Source organism: Lycium barbarum, chromosome 6, assembly GCF_019175385.1.
Source record: "Lycium barbarum isolate Lr01 chromosome 6, ASM1917538v2, whole genome shotgun sequence".
NCBI classification, from domain to species: Eukaryota; Viridiplantae; Streptophyta; class Magnoliopsida; order Solanales; family Solanaceae; genus Lycium; species Lycium barbarum.
This window is the reverse complement of record NC_083342.1, coordinates 99,759,851-99,785,297: the sequence shown is the minus strand read 5'-3', so window position 1 is coordinate 99,785,297 and position 25,447 is coordinate 99,759,851. Positions and strand designations below refer to the sequence as shown.

The 25,447-nt window shown below is 38.3% G+C and overlaps 1 long non-coding RNA gene across 1 annotated transcript; it reads left to right on the top strand.

Annotated features, from left to right (window-relative positions):
- The first annotated feature begins 105 nt into the window (after positions 1-105).
- On the top strand, positions 106-11,480 carry LOC132599857 (uncharacterized). Its single transcript, XR_009567047.1, has 2 exons — positions 106-252; positions 11,205-11,480. It is a non-coding gene; the product is annotated as an uncharacterized LOC132599857 (long non-coding RNA).
- The last annotated feature ends 13,967 nt before the right edge of the window (positions 11,481-25,447 follow it).

The following is a 25,447-nucleotide window of genomic DNA, read 5'->3' as shown; positions in this document are numbered from 1 at the left end:
CAAACCAGGCTGAGACCCGGCCCAGATCCTTTTAAAAAAAAGCGTTTAAGGGGATATACACCCCCCCCCCCCCTTCTCTCTCTTCTCCCCTTTCATGTTAAAATCCTAGCGCCGCCTGCAATTCTTTTTCTCTCTCTCTCATCTAGAAATGGAAAGTTACAGTGCGTGTGTAAGACATGCAGTTTTGCAGTGGCATTTTTGTGTAAAGCAATTAATGTTAAGGTCGTATTTACTCGAATCTTGCCCGAATAGGTAATGAAACTATATTCTTTGCTTTTCTTTGAATTTTACTTAGTAATAAATGGATTATTATGGTTGATTTTGTTGTATGATATTGTACCTTGCTTAAATTTTATTGGTTGGGTTTGAAAAGGTTGGATCGAACCGAGTAAGGTTCAGATATGACCATCCATATGCTTAAGAGGCCATGTGAGGCGTAGATCTAGTCTTAAGTTTCATTTTTCTGGAAATGGAGTTTAGATGATTTTTGGGGTTCTATAAATAGAACCCCAACACCTTTTACAAAACAAGTTGGGAAAAGGTTTTAAAAAAAAGAGGTTTTTTCTGAAAGAAAGTTTGAGTCTCAAAGTCAAAATTTGAAAAGAGTTTTTTTAGACTTTAGAAAATTGTGGAAGTTCAAAAGAAAGGCTAAAACTTTGAATTTTGTTATTTAACCTCTATTAGTAAAATTTTAGGACTTCCCTAAGTGTCAGGTCTTTATGAGTTGAAAAGTTTTATTTCTTTCTTTTTGTTCGAGTCTGTGTGGTTGAGTTGTGGGTTTTGGAAGCACTTGAGGCTTTCAAATTCATTTTTGATCAGGGCTGCACCATAAAAAGGCAATGTTCTATCCTGTTTAGTTATTTTGGTATTGTTTAGTATTAGTCTAAATAATAATAACTTATTAATGTTGGTTAGTTTCTTTTTACCTGTGGTTCAGTTGAGTTTATTTATTGAATAGACATTGATTAAGATATAGATGAGGAGGTCGCCCCTCTTTATTTTTTAAAAACTATGTCTGACATTAATAAGTGTTCTTTTGAAGTAGATTGAATGTGTATGCCGAAATAATGCAATGATTGTTTAAATATGTGAAATAGATTTCATATATTCTACTATATTGAAGGTTCTTACTTTTGTTGTTCTATGCTTAAATCTGATGAGGATGTGGTCACCTAAGTCATGGCACTAATTTGATGAACTTTTAAGCTGACATTAATCGTGTTGAATGTAGTAGAACACCAAAAGGCTGTGATATCTATTAGAAGTATTTGAAGTAATTGTCTTTGTTTTATAAGAATGTGACTTTTGGCTTTCTTTTCTCTTTCCTGAATTTGTTCTTGGGTGGGCCTGCACACTTGTTTGATGTTAACTAAGGGACATGAGTTTGTGATTGGGGAAAAACATGGGAAGGGATCATGATCAGGTTAAAACAGAACTTAGGGGAACTAGGCATGTCTACAAGAAATCTGTGACAATTGGCTAAGGCATTTAGAGTTAAGTTTGCTTGCACTTGTATGGGTTGAACCTTCCTAGGTCTGCTTGAATGTGTTTAAGTTAGTCAAGTAACTCTGAATGGTTATATGTTGTGCACTAAAGGGTAATTTTAAATAGAGTGACATACTAGAGTAGGATAAAGAAGTCTAAAATGAATTTTGAGATTCAAGACCACGCATAAGATCATAGGGTGTCAAAGGGTCCATTAAGAGTTAATGAAAGTCTATAAAACTGTTGAGATTGTTTTAAAATAAAAAGGAAAATACCATATGCTACTAGCAGGACTAGGTATCATGCTTGGCTTCATTTGAATAGAGCTCAAACTAGACTTTCATGTTATCAGATTCTCTTTTTTAACTGGTTTATGTCTGAATTTGCAAAAGAAATTTAAGATAGATTAAAAAAAGAAGGAATAATTTGAGGCCTGATGTATCTTTAACTGTCTAACAAATGATTGATCAATTGGAGATGGAACTATTTAGAACCTGGAGTTTCGTATTCCATCTGATTCTCTAAACTCTTAAGTGATTTAATTATTCAACTTTCTTAAGTGTTAATGGCTAAAGGTATTCAATAAGGCTTCACATAGTATGGTTTTAAAACTGAAGTTGATTAGAAACTGTTTAGTTTATGTGATTAATTAGGGGTCTAGGTGAGACTCATTTTAAAGGGGTAGGCAATAGCAAACCACCCTTATCCATGGGTTTTGGTGATTAGCATTTGGTAGGAGAATAAGGTAAAGGGGTGGGGTTGCTTTGGGAGAGTAAAATCTGAGCTTAGGTATAAACTGGAGGTAATGACCAGTGGAGCCTGGGATCCCTTTTTTAGGAAAGGGATGGGGAGGTGATGACCTCACCCTATCCTGCCCTTCTTTCAACAACCTAAGGCTTCCTCAACTCTCTAGACATTGTTTCTCATGGCTGTGGAATTCAGTTAGTGTTGCTAATTTGTCACGACCCAAACCGATGAGCCGTGACGAGTGCCCGATCTCTAGTGACCAAACACCCCTATATTCGTATGTGGATAATACTGAATAACAAGGGCCCAAAGTAACTCAAACTAATTTAATGCTGGCTCATGAAAGGATAACATCATGAACTCTGTACAATCCGTATGTATGTATAAGCTAAAAGAAAAGTGTGAGCCAACTAAGCCGCAACATATTCTATACACAAAAACATAGAAGCCGATAAGGCTACATCATTTGTCAAGTACATACAAACCGCCTACAGACCTCTACTGGAATATAACGTTGTAGAGAGGACGGGACAAGGCTTCCGTCAAACCCATATAAACACGTCAAAATAGCATACCAAAATGAACCGTAGCTCCGGATCAAGGGGAACGCACCCGCAACAGTTGGGGGAAAGTCCTACCGAGCTGGACCGTCTGCCAGTCTATCTGTACCTGCAGGCATGAACGCATCCCCCAAACGATAGAGGAGTCAGTACGGATAATGTACCAAGTATGTAAGGCGGAACTGAAACAGTATATCTCAACTCGAATGATAAAGGAGTAGCAGACTCAATCTGTACATGTGACCAACACTACGAATCATGTATGTGCATATGAAGTTTTAATACATCATGAGTATATATGTATATAATGCATGCCTTCGCCCTGCTTGTAGCCCCTTCGAGCATAATAGTATAATGTACTTTTGAAAACATGTATATATGTATAAGCACCTTTACCCATCCGCTCCTTCGAGCTTCTCCCCGTCGGGCATCATATCATAATAGCCCCATCGGGCAGCCCCTTTGGGCATCTCAATCATCGTATACCAGCTGATCAGGTGGTTTGCATATATAACGCCATAGCCCTTCCCCTTTCCCCATAAAATCATGCCGTATATATATATATATATATATATATATATATATATATATATATATATAAATATATATATATATAGTGTGTGTGTGTGTGTGTGCGCGCGCGCGCGTGCGCGCGCGAATGCATGATAATCTTTGTAAAACTTCCAAGGAACTCCCTTCGGAGCAACATTTATGTCAAAATGGGAACTTCTTCCCCTTTTCATTTGTCTCCTTCAAGACTTCATAATCAAATATGAAATGTATATGAATAAAGAGGTCTTATGAATGTCCCCTTCGGGATTTAGACGCCATCATGGAAACGTACAACTTATGGATTCCCCTTCGGGACTTAAAAGGTCAAGGAACAATCAAAAAAGGGCTACAGGAACATCAAAGACTGAAGCACTCCTAGTGCTTCTAAGAGTAGAGTAATATGGAAGCTCGCTTACTCATTTGTTCATTCATATCATAGGATCATGCCAAAATGAAATAAAGGATAGCCTTAACCTACCTTTTTGGTCTTCTTAACTATTTATGCTTATCCTCCCAAGCTCATAAATCTACATTCAATAGAATTCATACCATTGTTAGGCTTATCTTTATATTTTTGTCTTAAGCCATGAAATCAAATCTATTTAGAATCTGTCGAAATTCGGGCAGCATCTCCCCTGTTTATACCCCTAGCCCGAAATCACAATACCAGTAACCAACAATAACAATACTAACACTACAACATCATCATCAATACCAAAATACTCCATAAAACATCCCATATGATTTATATCCGATTTTCAACCAACTACTTCAGTATACGACCATTTAATCATTCTATCTTCATAAGTAAACCTAAAGCAATATCAATAGGGAGATATTAATAACTTCTTCTTTCTAGAACATCAATATCTTCACTATTCACCTTGAATCCAAGCCAAAATCCACCGCAAAACGATACTACAATCACAATTGTGCTCTATCCAAACCTAAACTAATACTCCGCCACTTGACAATCACTCAATTTTATGATATCCTTACTCCCCTATCTATTTTTTGAGTTTTTAGGAAATAATTTAGTGAAAAAAGGGGGTTTTATCCTTTATATATGGGGATAAAGTCGGTGGAACCGACTTAATAACTGGCATTCGCAAACGCGATGGTCTGGAATTTCCATGGCCGTCGTGTACGCGAGGCTCTATCGCGAACGCGTAGGGCAAATTTTTGCCAGTTCGTCCAAATTTTCCTTTTTCGCCCGATCGACCTCCAATCCTTTCGATACCTCTCATACATGGTCTTAAACCCTCATAGCCATAAGACAGACACATATCACTCCAGATCGCAATTAAAGAAACTAACACCTAACAAACCTCAACGTCCAAAACTACGAGGTGTAAAATCCCCCCCCCCCCCCCCCCCCCCCCCCTTAGAAACATTCGTCCTCGAATGTTAAAGTCTTAGGGATCTCTATGGAAGTTTCTGCAGAGTTTCCTCAGTAACTATAATACTACCAACCTGTAACTCAACAAGTTAAAATACACAATACCACACCAGTCACCATACGTAATAATAACTCTTTTTTTTTGCTACACATAAATAGTAATTATACCTGCATCAACATAGGGTAGCTACTCCTGATCCTGGTGGCTAGTCAAAGCGTATATGTGGTTCTGACCACCGCCAGAGCTAGATGCTCCACCTCTACCTCTGCTAACTGATATCTGAAGTCCTCGCTTTAGAGCGCTTACCGAAGGTGATGATGTGGCAACCGATCCCTCTGTTTGCGTTATACCGTCCCCAACTCTTACTGGGCACTCCCTAGCAAAATGACTAGGATTCCTACAAGTATAACATGCACCCCGACGACACGATCCCAAGTGGTTCTTACCATAAATAGCACACCGCGGGGGAGGTAGCATCTCCTGTCCTAAGCCCCTCTACTGTTGTGAACCTGTAGTACGAGAATTCTGCCCTTGTCCAGAATAAGTAACTCTATCGTACTGAGATCCTCGAAACTGTAGAGGTGCACTGGCTATAGGATAAGCTAGGTATCTAGAATATTGTTGCCTTTGACCTTCTCTAAATTCACCAACAATATCTAAAGATCGAGCCCTCTTACCATGGCCTCGGTTATGCTCACGCTCTGCGCTCCCCTGATGCTTACGGCCCTCCAAATTCTGTGCATATGCCTGTATACGGGAAATATCCATACCCGGCTGTAATGCATCTGTCATACAATCGTCAATAAAATGTGGCCCTAAACCAGCCATAAAACGATGAACTTAATCCTCCATATCAACCACCATAGTCGGGGCATATCTAGCCAAAGAGTCAAAGTGCACACAATACTCTCGAACACTTATGCTACCCTGCTCAATACGCAAGAACCTATCTATTCGGGCTCGTCGAACTTCCAGGTGGTAAATAATGGCAAATAAAAGCATCCAAAAACTCCCTCCATACGGCTGGGCATTCTCTCCCCTAGATAGCTCCCATATCTGATACCACTGCACTGCGATGTCACGTAGCCTATAAGAAGCCAACTCCACTGACTCAACCTCATCAGCGTGCATAACCCTCAAAGACCTTTGCATCCCATCAATGAAATCCTGGGGATCTATATTTTGCTTCAACACCGAGAACTCCAGAGGATCTAAACCAAGAAAATTCTTGACCCTCGCACTGCCAGCTTGATCTGCCTGGTCAATGCCAACTCCCTGTCGCTGAGCCTGAGCAGCTACCAACCTGGTCAATAGCTGTACAGCATCCCGCATATCATGGCCCGGTGCATCTGGATGAGGAACTGGGAGCACTGGGGCAGGTGCTGGAGGCGGGGTATGTGAAGTCTGAGATGAGCTCTCACTCTGAGACGAGCCTCGAGCTCTGGTAGCTCGCTAAGTACGGCTAGTGGACTCACCAGCCACTCTCTTGCCCTTCTGGGCAGCTGTAGCTTTCTTACGAGGCATTGCTGAAATAAAAACAAATCATTAGAAAGGAAATTCTTATCTCACAACTCTATCGCCCGATCTAGGATAGAAAGAATGGCAATATCCTAAATGTCCTATAGCCTCCTATTTATAAGTATGGTGCATGACACACCCATAAACAAGACTCTACTAGACACGGTCTATAGACAACCCTAGGATGGAACTGCTCTGATACTACTTCTGTCACGATCCAAACCGATGAGCCGTGACGAGTGCCCGATCTCTAGTGACCAAATACCCCTATACTCGTATCTGGATAATATTGAATAACAAGGGCCCAAATTAACTTAAACTGATTTTATACTGGCTCATGAAAGGATAACATCGTGAACACTGTATAATTCGTATATATGTATATGCTAAAAGAACAGTGCGAGCCAACTAGGCCAGTACATATGCTATATACAAAAACATAGAAGCCAACAAGGCTACATCATCTGTCAAGTACATACAACCGCCTACAGACCTCTACTAGAATATAAAGCTATAGAGAGGACGGGACAAGGCTCCCGTCATACCCATATAATCGCGTCAAAATAGCGTACCAAAATGAACCGTAGCTTCGGATCAAGGGGAGCGCACCGGCAACAGCTGGGGGAAAGTCCTACCGAGCTGGATCGTCTACCTATCTATTTGTACCTACGGGCATAAACGTAGCCCCCGAACGATAGGGGAGTCATTAAGGAAAATGTAACGAGTATGTAAGGCGGAACTGAAACAGTATATCTCAACTCAAATGATAAAAGAGTAGCAGACTCAATATGTACCTGTGACCAACACTACGAATCATGTATGTGCATATGAAGTTTTAATACATCATGAGTATATATGTATATAATGCATGCCTTCGCCCTGCTCGTAGCCCCTTCGAGCATAATAGTATAATGTACTTTTGAAAATATGTATATATGTATAAGCACCTTTGCCCATTCGCTCCTTCGAGCTTCTCCCCGTCGGGCTTCAAATCATAATGGCCCCATCGGTCAGCCCCTTCGGTCATCTCAATCATCGTATAGCAGTTGATCAGGTGGTTTGCGTATATAACGCCATAGCTCTTCCCCCTTCCCCATAAAATCATGTCATACATATATATATATATATATATATATATATATATATATATATATATATATATAAGTGTGCAAATGCATGATAATCTTTGTAAAACATCCAAGGAACTCCCTTCAGAGCAACTTTTATGTCAAAATGAGAACTTCTTCCTCTTTTCATTTGTCTCCTTCGAAACTTCAAAATCAAATATGAAATGCATATGAATAAAGAGGCCTTATGAATGTCCCCTTCAGGATTTAGACGCCATCATGGAAACGTACAACTTATGGATGCCCCTTCGGGACTTAAGAGGTCAAGGAACAATCATAAAAGAGCTACAAGAACATCAAAGACTGAAGTACTCCTAGTGCTTCTAAGAGTATAGTAATATGGAAGCTCGCATACTCGTTTGTTCGTTCATATCATAGGATCATGCCAAAATGAAAGAAAGGATAGCCTTAACATACCTTTTTGGTCTTCTTACCTATTTACGCTTATCCTTCCAAGCTCACAAATCTACATTCAAGAGAATTCATATCATTGTTAGGCTTATCTTTATATGCTTGTCTTGAGCCTTCAAATGAAATCTATTTAGAATTTGCCGAAATTTGGGCAGCATCTTCCTTGTTTATACCCCTAGCCCAAAATCATAATACCAGCAACCAACAATAACAACAACAATACTAACATTACAACATCATCATCAATACCAAAATACTCCATAAAACATCCCATATGATGTTCATCCGATTTTTAAACCAACTACTCCATTATATGACCATTTAATAGTTCCATCTTCGTAAGTAAACCTAAAGCAATATCAATAGGGAGATATTCATACCTTATTCTTACTAGAACAACAATATCTTCAATATTCACCTTGATTCCAAGCCAAAATCTACCACAAAACGATACTACAATCACATATGTGCCCTATCCGAACCTAAACTAATACTCCACCACTTGAAAATCACTCAATTTTATGATGTCCTCACTCCCCTATCTGTTTTTTAAGTTTTTGGGAAATAATTTGGTGAAAAGGGGGGGGGGGGTTATCCTTTATATAGGGGGATAAAGTCGGTGGAACCGACTTAATAATTGGCCTTTGCAAATGCGAGGGCCTCTGGCGAACGCGATGGTCTGGAATTTCCATGGCCATCATGTACGCGTGGCTCTATCGCGAACGCGTAGGGCAAATTTTTGCCAGTTCGTCCAAATTTTCCTTTTTCGCCCAATCAACCTCCAATCCTTCTGTTACCTCTCATACATGGTCTTAAACCCTCATAACCATAAGATAGGCGCATATCACTCCAGATCGCAATTAAAGTAACTAACGCCTAACAAACCTCAACGTCCAAAACTACGAGGTGTAACATAATTGGTCAAGGGTGGTTTGCCATGCCTTAGGGGAAAATTCTTGTGATTGCTTTTGTCTAAAACTAAGTTTGAAACAACTAATAGGTGTTTGTCATGTCCTTGTCATGATTAGAGAGGTCAAATTGCCATTAATTAAGTCCTAAAGAAGTAAGTTGCTCACTTAGTTGTTTGAATCCATGTTTCTTTTCTTTTCTTGAAGTTTGGCTTGTCTGATATGTTGTTTGCTTCCTGAGGAATGTGTTTTAAAATTGGTATGGTTATTATGTGAAGACTTGGTCATGTGAAGGCACTTAGCTTGGTCTGAACTTAGAAATGAACACTAGTTAATCTTAGGTTGGTAAAAACCTTTCATCTCTTGAACTAAATTGAGTCACCTAAACTCTACTGAATATTATAGTATAACTTAGATTAAAAGAATAAAAAACTGTGATTTGTCTAGTAGTAATTGGTCTTGCATCATTAGTGTTTTAAAAATCTTGTTAAACATAGAGTTAGGAAGATGAAATTATCAATGTATTGTGCCTATGCTAAAATGAATGGTGTTAAATGGGAGTTGGTATGATGTTGATTATGGGAGTGTGATAGGTATTCCTAAGGGCAGTATGAGCCACTTGGTTTAGACTGGTCTTTTCAAGACACCTCAAGAGGGGCAGAGAAGATCCAAGCTTAGCTTGACTCATAGTATCTATCCCCCAAATGAGGGGTGTCATGACCAGTCTATATGCCATGGGGAACACTCTTGTCCTGAAGGGATATGACTTCCTTAAAACCTTTCATTTCACTTAAGAGGTTAGGAGTAATGAATGTGATCATTTCAAGGAGTTGGTTCATTTCACTTAAGAGGTTAGGAGTAATGAATGTGATCATTTCAAGGAGTTGGTCTTTAGTTTGTTTCTAAAAGCAATAAGCTGGTTTAGGATTATTGGTAATAAAATGTCCCTATTAGGAGTTTAAGGAAGTTTCCCTATTAGGAGTTTAAGGAAGTTTGAATATGTGAATGTTGGTGTTTGAACTTTATGCCTTTTGTAATAACCCATATTATTTTTAGGCTTAGTTGGTAATTTAAATAAAAGAAGGAAATAATAAAAAAAAATATATATATATATAGAAGAATTAAGTGGTACAAAATAAAAGAAAAGAAGGATTAAAGGGTCCTTTAAAAAAAAAAAGGGAAAAAGAGATGTGGGCCAAGCCCACAAAAAGAAGAAAAAGAAAATAAAGAGAAAAAGGAATAAAAGTCTGATGCATCAGACGTGAAAACAGAAAACAGAAACGATAGAAGCAGAAACAAGAAAAAAAAAACGCAGTAAAAGGAAGGGAAGAAAAAGAGGGGAGAAAAATAAGGGTTTTCAACCCAAATCATCAAGGTAATGCCTCTGATCTTCTATCTAAGTTTATTACATAATTATGGGTGAATCTTTATGGTGAAAACATGGGGATATTTTGAGGAATTGAGAAAGTTTAGTTCTAGGGTTCTTCAACTAAAATCATTGATTTGAAAGGGCAAATAGCGTCGGATTTTAGACTTCTATATTTTGTTGGAATCCTCTCGTTAAGGCCTTTCCGAAAACATAAGTCTTGTCGGATTTTGAACACATTGACCAGAGGGCGTTTTCGTCCTTTAAAATTTGACTTTAATCGTTTAAGCCTCTAAAAATATAGAAGTGGTTTACCCTAAGGGTTTTGACCATTCTAAATCCATTTTTGTGTAGTTTGAGGTAATCCGGAGACCCGAGAACGCATTTTTGATTTTTTTTTGGGAAGTGTGCTTGAATTGTGAATTTGAGGTAAGTGAGACTTTAAGCTTTGGGTACTTGCTTTTCAAAATTCGTTTTAAAAATATGTTTTGTCTGCCTGGTCCATGTGTTGGGGCAAGCGTGTGCTTGGCAGAATCGGTGGTTCTTAAGGCCAGCCGCACATACTTTATTTTCAAATACTCTAAAAGTCTATTTATAAGTTATTTCGTAATGTGATACGGCTGTGAGCCATGATATTGGGACATTGTGTATGCTTCCCTTAGCATTGTGTATTCTTCTTGATTATATTGAGGCATTGTGTATGCTTCCCTAAGCATTGTGTATGCTACTTGATGATATTGGGGCATTGTGTATGCTTCCCTTAGCATTGTGCATGCTTCTTGATGATATTGGGGCATTGTGTATGCTTCCCTTAGCATTGTGTATGCTTCCTGACATATTTGGCACATTGTGTATGTTGCCGTGGATTCATAGTGTTGACTAATTCTTTAACTGCCACTTATGACGATTCGTAGTGTAAATGGTGTGCAGATATATAATATATTCGATAAGCAGTGGTTTGGACCTTGGTTGCTATTATATAATGATATATTCATGTGCATAATATTTTTGTGCTTGTTGTGTGTTTGTATTTTCTAACACTTGTTCCAGGGGTATTTGAAGTGGCGGGTCGAGGATCTTACTGGGTTATATTTATGTATAACTCACTCCTTACCTGCATGTCCATGCAGATGCTGTCGTTGAGAACGAGGCTAGTAATTAAAGACTTCGTGAGTGGATTCTGTTGCTGAGGTGAGCCACCGCATTGTTCGTGGAGGCAGCCATTTCAGCTTTATCTGGTTTATTTCTAGTTATTTCTTTTATTTTGGGTTTACATGCCCGACACTCAAACTCATGTAACTCTGTTAGATGCTCCATGGTCTTAGCGTGGGATGTGGGCTAGAGATTCTTTTTATCTTAGCGTTGGTTGATTTTCATAAATCGATTATGGATTTGGTTGGCGACTATTTCGCATTTTTTTCATTAATAACGTTGTTGGACCTGTACTTATTTTCTTTTAGTGCTTTTGTAAATGATTAAGAGTATGATATATGGTTCGCCTGGCGGGTGGTGTTTGCTGGGTGCCAATCACGTCTAGGGGGTATTTTGGGACGTGACAAAGTTGGTATCAGAGCTTAGGCTTTAAGTCCCGGGTCCATGGAGCAGTGTTTAGTAGAGTCTTGTTCATGGGTATGTAGGCGCCCATACTTATGACCTTGAGGCTACTGGACATCTAGGAAGTTTTCTCTTCTTTCATTCCGTGTTCGTGCGTGAGTTGAATCAAGTTTAACCTTGTAATATTTATTTCGCAGATGGCTAAGAAACGCGCATCTTCATCTGCAAAACGTGGTGCTGGACAGAGTGCTACCCGCGGTGGTAGCCGAGCTAGTGCTCATCAGACTAGAGCTCAGACTAGGACTCAGGCCACTCCTCAGCCTGAAGTTGTGAATGGGGGTCAGCCCCGAGTTGCGTCAGAGCAAGTGCAGGAACAAGTGGTTCAGAACAATCCACCGGCACCAGCTGCCGCCCCTACTATTGCTATGCCCGCAGAGGTGGTGACCAGATTATTGAATGTGTTGGAGGCATTGGCGCCTAATCATGGTGGAATTCCAGGTCCTCAGGCCACTTCACAAGCACAAGCTCAAGTTCAGTTGAATGTTGCAGCTAATCAGACACCTCAGTTGGCCCCTCAACAGGTTGTCCAGTCTGCAGGGCAATCTAAAGAGTTTAAGAATTTCATGGATCTTAAGCCACCAGAGTTTGATGCTTCACCTACTTCTATTGAACCTTAGAAGTTCATTGATCGTTGTGAAAAGATATTGACTACGTTGGGGCTGAAGGAGACTCGTGGTGTGGAATTTTCCACTTTCTTATTCTCAGGGTCTGCAGAGTCTTGGTGGATTTCGATTCAGAGAGGTAGACAAGCAGGGTAACCACCTATTACTTGGTCAGAATTTTTAGCACTGTTTAAGGACAGGTTTATTCCATTAAGCAAGCAAGATGACATGAGACGTCAGTTCAATAATCTGCGGCAGGGAACTATGACCGTTACAGAATATGAGGCCAAGTTTACAGATTTATCCAGGTATGTACCTTATTTGGTAGAGGATCCGAGAGAGAAGGTGAGACGATTTGTGGATGGACTTGAGCATCGCTATCGTGGTCCTGTGGTACGAGATGTGCGATATGGTACCTATTCAGATGTAGTTGACACTGCTCTCCGTTACGAGTCTTATCTAGAGATGGACAAAGTTGAGCGTGAAAGCAAAAAGCCACGTAACACAGGTGGGTTTAGTGGTGTTCCATCTAGGGGCAAGAGTGGTTTTTATCGTGGGCAGTCCAGATCTACTCAGTCAGAATCAGTGGTGCAGTCTTCTGGTGGTTATTCCGCTAGACAGGGCCAGCAGCAGATGCAGCGGAAGGGTAATAGCTCATATCAGTCAGGTTATCATCCGGGGTGTTCTAACTGTGGTAGAAATCACAGTGGTCGTTGCTTTGGGGTAGATGGGGCTTGTTTTACTTGTGGTGAAAGGGGGCATATTGCTAAATACTGTCCTAAAGGAAATTCTGGTGCTAGTCGAGCTACTACACAGCCGCAGGGAACTACTACAGCTACACAGGGTCAGATTCAGCCAGCTAGGACCGCTCCACGGGGTGCTCGTGGACAGGGTCGACAGGGTGCACAAGTTGCTCAGGGAGGGGGTGGACCGCCGAGATTCTTTGCTATGACCAGACAGGATTTCGAGGCATCTAATGCAGTAGTCACAGGTATTATTACCATTGGGTCTCATGGTGCATATGCTCTTATTGATCCTGGTTCTACGTATTCGTATGTATCTCCTTCTTTTGCTATATTCTTAGAACGGGGAGTTGAGTCTATTAATGTGCCGTATGTGGTAGAAACCCCAGTGGGGGGAAGTATATTAGTGGATAGAGTTTATAGAGATTGTGTGATATCTGTTCAGGGCAGGGACACTGTAGCTGATCTATGTGTGTTACCGATGTCCGCTTTCGATGTGATTATGGGCATGGATTGGTTGGCCTCATGTTATGCATCGGTTGATTGCTATGCTAAGCTTATACGTTTTAATTTTCCTGGAGAAACTTTAGTGTGGAAAGGCATGACTCATGTGACTCAAGGAAAAATAATATCTTATGTAAAGGCACGGCGAATGATTAATCATGGGTGTTTGGGTTTTATTGCTACCGTTCATAAAACTCGAGCGGAGAATGTTACTATTGATAGTGTTCCTGTTGTTCGCGAATTTGCGGATGTTTTTCCTGAAGATTTACCCGACCTACCCCCGATGAGAGAAATCGAGTTCAGCATTGATTTAGTTCCAGGGACTCAACCTATCTCTATTCCTCCATACCGTATGGCTCCCGCCGAGTTGAGAGAACTGAAGGTTCAACTCCAAGAGCTACTTGATAAGGGGTTCATTAGGCCTAGTGTATCGCCTTGGGGTGCACCTGTGTTATTTGTGAAGAAGAAGGATGGCACGATGAGAATGTGCATTGACTACAGGCAACTGAACAAGGCGACTATCAAGAATAAGTATCCATTGCCTCGTATTGATGATTTGTTTGATCAACTGCAGGGTGCTACTCATTTTTCCAAAATCGACTTGAGATCAGGTTATCATCAGCTGAGAATCAAGACTGAGGACATCTCAAAGACAGCTTTTCGGACAAGATATGGGCACTTCGAATTTTTGGTGATGTCATTCGGGCTGACTAATGCCCCCGCGACATTTATGGACCTCATGAACAGGGTATTCAAGCCATACTTAGACCATTTTGTGATTGTGTTCATTGATGATATTTTGGTCTACTCTCGAAGTGAGGTTGAGCATGGACAACACTTGAGAGTTGTGCTACAGACACTTAGGGAACGAAAGCTTTATGCCAAGTTCTCAAAATGTGAGTTCTGGTTGAGCACAGTTTCATTTTTAGGACACGTGGTGTCCCGAGATGGGATTCAAGTTGATCCAAAGAAAATTGAAGCAGTTCAAGATTAGCCTCAACCCACTACTCCCACAGAGATACGTAGCTTCATGGGACTAGCTGGATATTATAGAAGGTTTGTGGAGGGTTTCTCGAAGATAGCTGATCCATTGACACGTTTAACTCAGAAAGGTGTGGTATTCCAGTGGTCAGATGAATGTTCAGAAAGCTTTCAGAAATTAAAGACTGCGTTGACTACGGCTCCGATTTTGACCTCACCTACTGATGAGGGTGGTTTCACCATTTATTGTGATGCATCTCAAGTCGGGTTGGGTTGTGTCTTGATGCAGAATGGTAAAGTGGTAGCTTATGCGTCTCGACAGCTAAAGAAACATGAGAAGAATTATCCAACTCATGACTTAGAATTGGCCGCAGTTGTATTTGCACTCAAGATCTAGCGTCACTATCTTTATGGTGAGCCGTGTGAAATCTATACTGATCACAAGAGTTTACAATACATATTCAAGCAAAAAGATCTGAATTTGAGACAGCGACGGTGGTTAGAGTTACTTAAAGATTATGATCTTACTATTTTGTATCATCCTGGTAAGGCGAATGTGGTGGCAGACGCCTTGAGTAGAAAGTCTATGGGCAGCTTGGCCCGATTTACTGCTGAAGAACGACCTATGGCTAAGGATATTCAGGCATTAGCCAACCGCGGGGTTCGGATTGATCATACAGTACAAGGCAGGTTACTTGCAGTTATGGTGGCACAATCGTCCTTAGTGGGGCAGGTCAAAGCTTGCCAATATGAAGATCCCCGTCTTGCTAGATTGCGAGATCGAGTGCAAAATGGGGGCGTTAAGTCATTCTCTATTGATGACGAAGGCGTGTTACGTTGTCATGGTAGACTGTGTATTCCTATGGTAGGTAATGTGAAGCAACTAATTCTTGAAGAGGCTCATAGCTAGCGGTACTCCATCCACCCAGGTGCTACGAAGATGTACCAAGACTTGCGTGGATTATATTGGTGGAAAGGTATGAAGGCTGACATTTTGAAGCATGTGACAAGTTGCTTAAATTGTCAGCAGGTCAAATATGAACATCAAAAACCCAGCGGAGTAATGCAAAACTTGATTATCCCAGAGTGGAAGTGGGAAAGGATTACGATGGATTTTGTAGTTGGTTTGCCGAATACTTTCAAGAAACATGACTCAGTCTGGGTGATTGTGGATAGACTCACCAAATCCGCTCATTTTATACCAGTTCGGGTTACTCATACCGCAGAGCAGTTAGCAAATATTTACCTCCGTGAGATAGTACGACTTCATGGTGTGCCTGTTTCTATAATATCTGATCGAGGTGCACAATTTACTGCTGAGTTTTGGAAGTCTTTTCAGAAGTCGTTGGGTTCACAGGTCGAGTTGAGTATAGCTTTTCATCCACAAACTATTGGACAGTCTGAGCGAGTTATTCAGATTTTAGAGGACATGCTTAGAGCTTGCGCGATTGATTTTGGTGGTCAGTGGGATGATCAGTTGCCTTTGGCAGAGTTTGCTTATAATAACAGCTACCAATCGAGTATACAGATGGCACCGTTTGAGGCTCTATATGGTCGCAGGTGTCGTTCACCAATTGGATGGTTCGAACCGGGCGAAGCACAACTATTAGGTCCAGATCTGGTTCAACAAGCCTTGGAAAAAGTTGCATTGATACAAGAACGGCTTCGGACAGCACAAAGCAGACAAAAGTCCTATGCAGATAAGAAAGTACGCGATACGGAGTTCATGAAGGGGGAAAAAGTCTTTTTAAAAGTAACCCCTATGAAAGGAGTTATGAGATTCGGTCGGAAAGGCAAGCTAAGTCCTAGGTACATTGGTCCTTATGAGATTTTGGATCGAATTGGGTTGGTGGCATATAGACTTGCTTTACCTCCGAGATTGTCTACTGTTCATCCTGTATTTCACGTGTCTATGCTAAGACGATATGTCGGTGATGATAGCCATAAAATTCAACCAGAGGATGTGGAGCTCGATGAAAATTTGACTTATGAAGAGGGTCCGATATCTATTCTTGATAGGCAAGTGCGACAATTAAGGTCGAAGAAGGTAGCTTCAGTCAAAGTGTTGTGGCGTAATCATCCAACCGAGGAGGCTACTTGGAAGTCTGAGACGGATATGCGAGATAAATATCCTCATTTATTTGACGCGACAGGTATGATCTAGATCCGTTCGAGGACGAATGTCATTTTAAGTGGTGGAGAATGAAATAACCCATATTTTTTTAGGCTTAGTTGGTAATTTAAATAAAAGAAGGAAATAAAAAAAAAATATATATATATAGAAGAATTAAGTGGTACAAAATAAAAGAAAAGGAGGATTAAAGGGTCCATTAAAAAAAAAGGGAAAAAGAGATGTGGGCCAAGCCCACAAAAAGAAGAAAAAGAAAATAAAGAGAAAAAGGAATAAAAGTCTGATGCATCAGACGTGAAAACAGAAAACAGAAACGATAGAAGCAGAAACAAGAAAAAAAAAACGCAGTAGAAGGAAGGGAAGAAAAAGAGGGGAGAAAAATAAGGATTTTCAACCCAAATCATCAAGGTAATGCCTCTGATCTTCTATCTAAGTTTATTACATAATTATGGGTGAATCTTTATAGTGAAAACATGGGGATATTTTGAGGAATTGAGAAAGTTTAGTTCTAGGGTTCTTCAACTAAAATCATTGATTTGAAAGGGCAAATAGCGTCGGATTTTAGACTTCTATATATCGTTGGAATCCTCTCGTTAAGGCCTTTCCGAAAACATAAGTCTTGTCGGATTTTGAACACATTGACCAGAGGGCGTTTTCGTCCTTTAAAATTTGACTTTAACCGTTTAAGCCTCTAAAAATATAGAAGTGGTTTACCTAAGGGTTTTGACCATTCTAAATCCATTTTGTGTAGTTTGAGGCAATCCGGAGACCCGAGAGCGCAGTTTTGATTTTTTTTTTGGGAAGTGTGCTTGAATTGTGAATTTGAGGTAAGTGAGACTTTAAGCTTTAGGTACTTGCTTTTCAAAATCTGTTTTAAAAATATGTTTTGTCTGCCTGGTCCATGTGTTGGGGCAAGCGTGTGCTTGGCAGAATCGGTGGTTCTTAAGGCCAGCCGCATATACTTTATTTTCAAATACTCTAAAACTCTATTTATAAGTTGTTTCGTAATGTGATACGGCTGTGAGCCATGATATTGGGACATTGTGTATGCTTCCCTTAGCATTGTGTATGCTTTTTGTTTATATTGAGGCATTGTGTATGCTTCCCTAAGCATTATGTATGCTTCTTGATGATATTGGGGCATTGTGTATGCTTCCCTTAGCATTGTGTATGCTTCCTGACATATTTGGCACATTGTGTATGTTGCCGTGGATTCATAGTGTTGACTAATTCTTTAACTGCCACTTATGACGGTTCGTAGTGTAAATGGTGTGGAGATATATAATATATTTGATAAGCAGTGGTTTGGACCTTGGTTGCTATTATATAATGATATATTCATGTGCATAATATTTTTGTGCTTGTTGTGTGTTTGTATTTTCTAACACTTGTTCCAGGGGTATTTGAAGTGGCGGGTCGAGGATCTTACTGGGTTATATTTATGTATAACTCACTCCTTACCTGCATGTCCATGCAGATACTGTCGTTGAGAACGAGGCTGGTAATTGAAGACTTCGTGAGTGGATTCTGTTGCTGAGGTGAGCCACCACATTGTTCGTGGAGGCAGCCATTTCAGCTTTATCTGGTTTATTTCTAGTTATTTCTTTTATTTTGGGTTTACATGCCCGACACTCAAACTCATGTAACTCTGTTAGATACTCCATGGTCTTAGCGTGGGATGTGGGCTAGAGATTCTTTTTATCTTAGCGTTGGTTGATTTTCATAAATCGATTATGGATTTGGTTGGCGACTATTTCGCATTTTTTTCATTAATAACGTTGTTGGACCTGCACTTATTTTCTTTTAGTGCTTTTGTAAATGATTAAGAGTATGATATATGGTTCGCCTGGCGGGTGGTGTTTGCTGGGTGCCAGTCACGTCTAGGGGGTATTTTGGGACGTGACACCTTTTTTTTGGGATTTATTGATACACATCTAGTTGACTCTGTCTCTATCTATCTTAACTGGTAACTGGTATGAAGCTTTGAGGTGTAATGTATTCTTACCACTATTATGTCAAAATAAGGATTCTTTCTGTGGTCTTCTTCCTGGGAATATAAAACTGGACAATCCCAGTCTCACTTAATGGTATTTGATCTAGGCTTCTTGATGTTACAACTCTATCTTTTGGGTGATTATAAGTTGTGGAATTCCCCCTTGACTTGTACTCTCCTATTGTGCTTCATGTGATCACCTTAGACAAGTTCTAACTTCATACTATAAGGACTGTTAATATTTGGAATTGATAAATCATTTATTTTGATGTGCATGAAAATTAAAGTTGGACTTTGGTTAATTTTGCCTTGTGTATAGTAATTGGACATGTAAGTGTATGGTTAAACATAGACCCTACATAGATTTGTAAAAGAAGGGAATATACACATGGTATACACTTGGTATACACATACCATGTGTATAACAAGGATATACTGTGTGAATCCCTATAAGAAAAAAGACTAGTCATGGGCAGTATGTGTATATAAATACAAGAGTAGGACCTGGTTATGACACCTATTTGATTAAGTATCTTGGAATTGATATGCATATTCTATGTGTCTCATGGTATTACAGTGTCTGTCCCATTCTTTATCATGATTCTGAATTCATTTTAAAGTTACTTTGCATTCAAAATGTTTCTCATAAGCTGATACTTGTACACAGCTTTGAGACTATGATTATGTACTGTGGCAACATTGGTTTTGTTTGAGAGTTTGAGGAGGTTTTAGGGGGATATTTCTAGCCACTCCCCGATATCCAGCCATGCCAGGGATTCATGAAACCCCTTGGAACTTGTGCGGTGTCGGGAACAAGGGTGGTGACAACCTTTTCCTATTGGTATATTGTGGTTTGAGATTTTCCAGTGAAGCAATGGTATATAACTAAGTCCTTAGTTGTGCACTTGTAATCTAGTGGGGAGATATATGTATATGTATGTATATGTTTGTATGGTTATGATAGGATTAGGTCCATCAAACATAGACTTAAAAAATGGCGATGTATGTGTATACGTATATAATCCTGATAATATTAGATCCACCAAACCTATACTAATTTAATTCCTTTTCTTTTTTCCCTCTTACTGCACGGCCACTTGGGCTAGAGTCCAACCAGCCTATTGGGCCTTTGGCCCAACAGGAATATTCTTTCAAATTATTAAGTCTAAAAAGGGAAGCTAATATTCTAAAGGGAGAATAACCTATATATACATAAGAATAGAGTATATTTACAAAATATGACGATACTTTTCAGTTTACAAAATATGACGATAAATTTCTTACAAAACATATACTAAATTTTTTGCTCAAAATTTTGTGTATGAAATGTGTATATCTCGCTCAAGGCTTAAAGATTTCGCTCAATATTTTGTGTATGAAAATTGTATGAAATGTGTATATCTCGCTCAAGGCTTAAGTTCGCTCAAATTTTTGTGTATGAAAACTGTATGAAATGTGTATATCTCGCTCAAGGCTTAGAATTCTCACATTTTTCGTACGTGAAAACTGTATGAAATATGTATATAACTGTGTAAATTTTGTTAAGTTCATGTTAGATTTTTGGAAATTTAAAATAACTACAATAACATTTTATACAACTTTTATCCAATATTCATACAAATTTATACAGCAATAACAACATAAAAAACTTAATTTACAATTTTCATACAAACTCAGCATACAATTATCATACAACTTTAATACAAATTTGAATCTCGCTTCGAAATTTGAAAAAAATCACGCTTCAAATCTCACGTAGTGATGCAATTAAAAAGCTTTCTCACTGCTACCCTAAGAAATAACCGAATCCAATGAAGGGTCATCAACCAAATCAAAAGTCTTTGACAAAAATGACGAAATTGATGTTTTTTCAGATCTGTGTTCTTTAGATATGCAGCCGGAGTCATCAATATATACTCTAACAGACACAGAGAATTGGGAGAAGGGGAAGAGAAGGGTAGGGTGGTGGAGTTCTCGGAGGAGACAGAACGGGAGAAGGGGAAGGGAAGTGTGGGGCGGATATGTTGAAACAGAGAATAGGGAAAGGTGGGGAAGGGTGGGGCAGATCTGTTGAAACAGAGAATAGGAAGGAGGGGGGGCAGATCTGTTGAAACAGAGAATAGGAAAAGGGGAAGGGTGGGCTTAGCTTTTAATTTTTTTAGATTTGGTATATTTTATAATTTTGTTGGTATGTTTTATAAATAAGGAAAAGTATTCTTATATTTTGTAATATAGAGTCTTAAGTAGTATTATTAGGTCATTTTCCCTATTCTAAAGGCCTAGCCATGGGTAAGAATGGCACGAAGGTCCAACCATGGGTAAAAATGGCTTTTAAGGGATTTGGTACACCCCTAATGCATTTCCTTTTCCTCCTTTATTTTCAGCATATCAATTTTTTCTCTTATTTGAAATGTTGTATTTGTATAAACTTGCATTATTATTGGAATATTTACATTTGAATTAGGTATCTTAGGTGAACGGTGCATATGCCATTTAGTTAGACCTTAGGCCCCAACGTGATTTTAAAACCCGGATTAGCGTAAACATTTTCCAAAAAAAGAAGTAAAAAGGCTAAGGTAGTAAGGGGAAATAAAAGGATCAGTCCCATCTTTTACAAGGAATAACGCGTTACTATCATCTTTCCTCAAACTAGACTTATCTTTGCAAAACTTTGAAAAAACGCCCTTTTTTAGTTAAGTTTCGGTCCTTTTTTCAAAAATCCTATTTTAGTCCAGGTGAAAAGAATTGGATTTTCAAAACTATGTGAGTGATATGCTTTTACAAAATGAGTTCTGTCTCTTTAAACTAAAATCAGACACAAATATGGTTTTTTTCAAAACTGTGTGAATGATATGCTTTTACAAAACGAGTTCCATCCTTTTAAATTAAAAATCAGACGAAGGTATGGTTTTTTTTAGAACTGTGCAAATGACATGCTTTACAAAAATAGTTCTGCCCCTTTTAACCAAAAATCAGACGAATCAAAAAATAGTTTTAGGCATATATATGTGTAATTCACTTGAACTGAGGTATACACATTATTTTTCTGAAAATAAGCTAAGGCAAATTACAGAATTTGAGGGCCAAGGCACAACCCAAAAAGGTCATATTTCAGGCCCCATTTAATCAATTTTTTTCGATAAAGTAAAACAAGTAATGCTTTGGGCTTAGCCCAAGAACCGAAGAAAAGAGTAAGAGTTTCTTTGGGCCAGAACTAAGAAAATCTTAAATCATTTTATAAAAGAGCGTAATTTGGGCCTAAGCCCGTGACAAATGGCTTTTAATATAAATCGGGTTTAAGACAAAATTCCAGGAGCATAAATAATAAATTTTATTATATAAACCCAAGCTTTTCATGAACCCGCGCCAACTATTTTTTTTAAAATAAATAAGTAAAGTTTTAAATAAAGGTGTTCTAAAAACGTACCAAACGGACTAACCCGAACCATGTATGAGTCTAAGCATGAACGAATTTCATTTATACCAAACTTTTAAAAAGACTTTTACCTTTACAAAGTAACATTATCCTTATATGTAAAAGGAACTAATTTTATTCAGATATTATAAATCCGAACTTAAGTACCCTATATGTAAAGGGAATATATTTAGTTTTTTTTTCAAAAAATGATATGCAAAAATGACAGAATTTGTCGGGAAAATAAACACCAAATAAACAGTTCATGCAAATACTCACACGTTAGAATTCGAAGGTCAACCATATAGCACGAATCCTTAATACTAGGGTGCCTAACACCTTCCCTAGGAGATCACCAGAACCCTTACCTAGAACTTTAGATTAAGAAGGATTTTTCACCGTGTATGAATAAACCCTTCAAAACTGGTTTTCCTAATTTCCTAAAAATTAGGTGGCGACTCTTTTAAAACAAAGTCCGAAAGAGCACCAACGATTTCGAAGTAGCTTTTCCAAGCGCTAACCCCGCCCACGAAAATGCGAACCGTTACAAATATACCCCTCAATTTTTAGAGCCATGTGACATTTTTTTAATTAAAAAACAAACTAAATGATCTTAAGAAAAAAATTTGTCAGCGAAAAAGGTATAACTGCACCATATAACGGCAGAGGTATATATGCTTCATTTTTTTAACGAGGGGTATAGCTGCTCTAAATCATAAAGTTGAAGGGTATATTTGTACTTTTTCCCTTAAATAAATGAAAGTATAGATATCATCTCTAACAGATTAATAGCCTGTTTGGCCAAGCTTCTAAAATCAACTTATTTTAAAAAGTACTTTTTTTAAAAGTACTTTTCAAAAAAATACTTTTGGCTAAAAGCAATTTGTGTTTGGCCAATTAATTTAAAAAAACACTTTTGAACAGCAATTAATGTTTGGTCAAGCTTTTAAAAAGTGTTTCTATGTGTATTTTTCTCAAAAGTGCTTTTCAAAAAAGTGCTTTTGGGCAAAAGCTATTTTTTTAGCTTCTAAAAAACTGCTTTTGCTACTCCCCAGAAGCACTTATTTTCTTCCAAAAACTTGGCCAAACACTTCACTTTTTTTCAAATAAGTACTTATTGAAAAAATAAGTACTTTTTTGGGGAAAATAAGCTTGGCCAAACAGGCTATAAGCTTTCAAATGATGTGGTATTTAAGTTTCATTATTACCATAATTATTAAAAAAGAAATTCTCGTAGATTTTTAAAATTAAATGGTCACACATTTTAATATGCATTAATATTTAAGCTTGTAAAACGTGTCTTTAGTGAGTTATTGATAAAAGAAATTACATAAGAACATGGCCAAATTTAATCTTGTCCAGCATATGCATTAGCTTGATATAACTACTTCATTTTCATAGGTCCACTTTAATAGGGTTATTGATGTTTTAATAAAGATCTTATCTTGCCTTTAAGATAAGGGGTGGGACATCTATGTTAATGCTCATGAATTGGAACTCAATGTAATCTTGTACAGTTGATTCTTTAACTCTCGTGCTGCTAACAAATAAAAGAAAGTAACAAAAAGGTTAACTGCTTAGTGCGGTTTTGTAATATAATATCTTAGCTTGTACTCTCTTGGTCCTTTTCATCTGTTATTTAACAATAAAAACAAATTGTTTTAAAATAGTTATCACTTTAGAAAACGCGTTGGTACTTTATTTTTTCAATTCGACCTACTAGTTCAAGAATTAAGTATGTAATAATTTCTTATTCTTTTAAAAAAGAGACGAGTAATTTAATCAAAAGGAGTAGTACTTGTGGTTCATTATCAACTGATTCTGATACAATCGAGGGAGAATCAACACCATAAAAGATAGCTATATTAAGGTAACTCAATGTAATCTTGTACAGTTGATTCTTTAACTCTCGTGCTGCTAACAAATAAAAGAAAGTAACAAAAAGGTTAACTGCTTAGTGCGGTTTTGTAATATAATATCTTAGCTTGTACTCTCTTGGTCCTTTTCATCTGTTATTTAACAATAAAAAAAAATTGTTTTAAAATAGTTGTCACTTTAGAAAACGCATAAGACGTTGGTACTTTTTTTTTTCAATTCGACCTACTAGTCCAAGAATTAAGTATGTAATAATTTCTTATTCTTTTAAAAAAGAGACGAGTAATTTAATCAAAAGGAGTAGTACTTGTGGACTTGTGGTTCATTATCAACTGATTCTGATACAATCGAGGGAGAATCAACACCATAAAAGATAGTTATATTAAGGTGGAAGAACTCAAAACTATATAAGCCTCATATTAACACATTGCAATATTGATGTGCGACTCAAGTACTTTGTAATGGACCATAACAAACCAGCACGCTCTGCATCGTCGTCCTCGACAGCGGTGTGCTAGACGTTGTTAGCTCCCGGGGAACACTGTAATACCGGAGTCACTATCCACGGCAAGGTGAGCACAGAGGGTGATGGGTGATCTCTGATGCCATTGATACAACCTAGGGAGAACCAACCCCAAGATCTAGCTATTGAAGTGGGATAGTCCAAGGTTATATAAACCCCACATTAACACTGCAATACCAAAATGCAGAAAGATTCTTCCCAACAATTAACAGCTAACTTATCCATAGCGATCTTTCTTCAAATATGGCATCGATCATTCTTTAAAATTTCCCTTATACTAATCAAAAAATTCCAATCTCTGTTTCACTTTTGGTCATTCATACTATTGCAGTTAGTAGATTCTCATATTTTCCCTTGCCATTTATGGAGCTTCAACATAAAATTAGTTGACTCTACGTGCCAAATTCTTCTAGAGAAAAGGTTTAGCCTCAAATTTCTTACTACACTTTAAAATCACCCCGACTTTGGAGCCCGTAGGGTCAAGGAAAAAAACAAAAAAAAATTCCTAACGATGAGGGTAATATTAGACCAAAGTTGCTCAATTTCGAATAATACGGATGCAAATTTGACCCTTTTCCCTTCTTTAAATACGAGATAGGAAGCAAGAAAGGAGAAGACCGCACACTATTCAAAAGTCAAAATCATACATGCATGCAGAGCAGATGCAGCTTTATCGTCTTCTGGGTTTAATTGAACTCAATATTTCTGTACTGAACATAAGTGTATATATGTGTAAAAATCACTAATATTTCATAATTATCAAATTTTGACTCCAAATTTTTAAAAATGCAATGTGTTCATGCTTCTCGTCTGCATATAGGTAGAAATTGTCATGTGAAGTTAATGTTGCGTCGATGGGGACCTTCCAGGGTCCTGCTGGATGCTCTTCTGATCAAACTAGCTTTTGAGTTCTATGTATCCCTTTAATTTGTAAGTTGGAAAGCATATTGCTGCTCATTAAAAGACAGAAAGTGGGGTTAAATCCCACATGG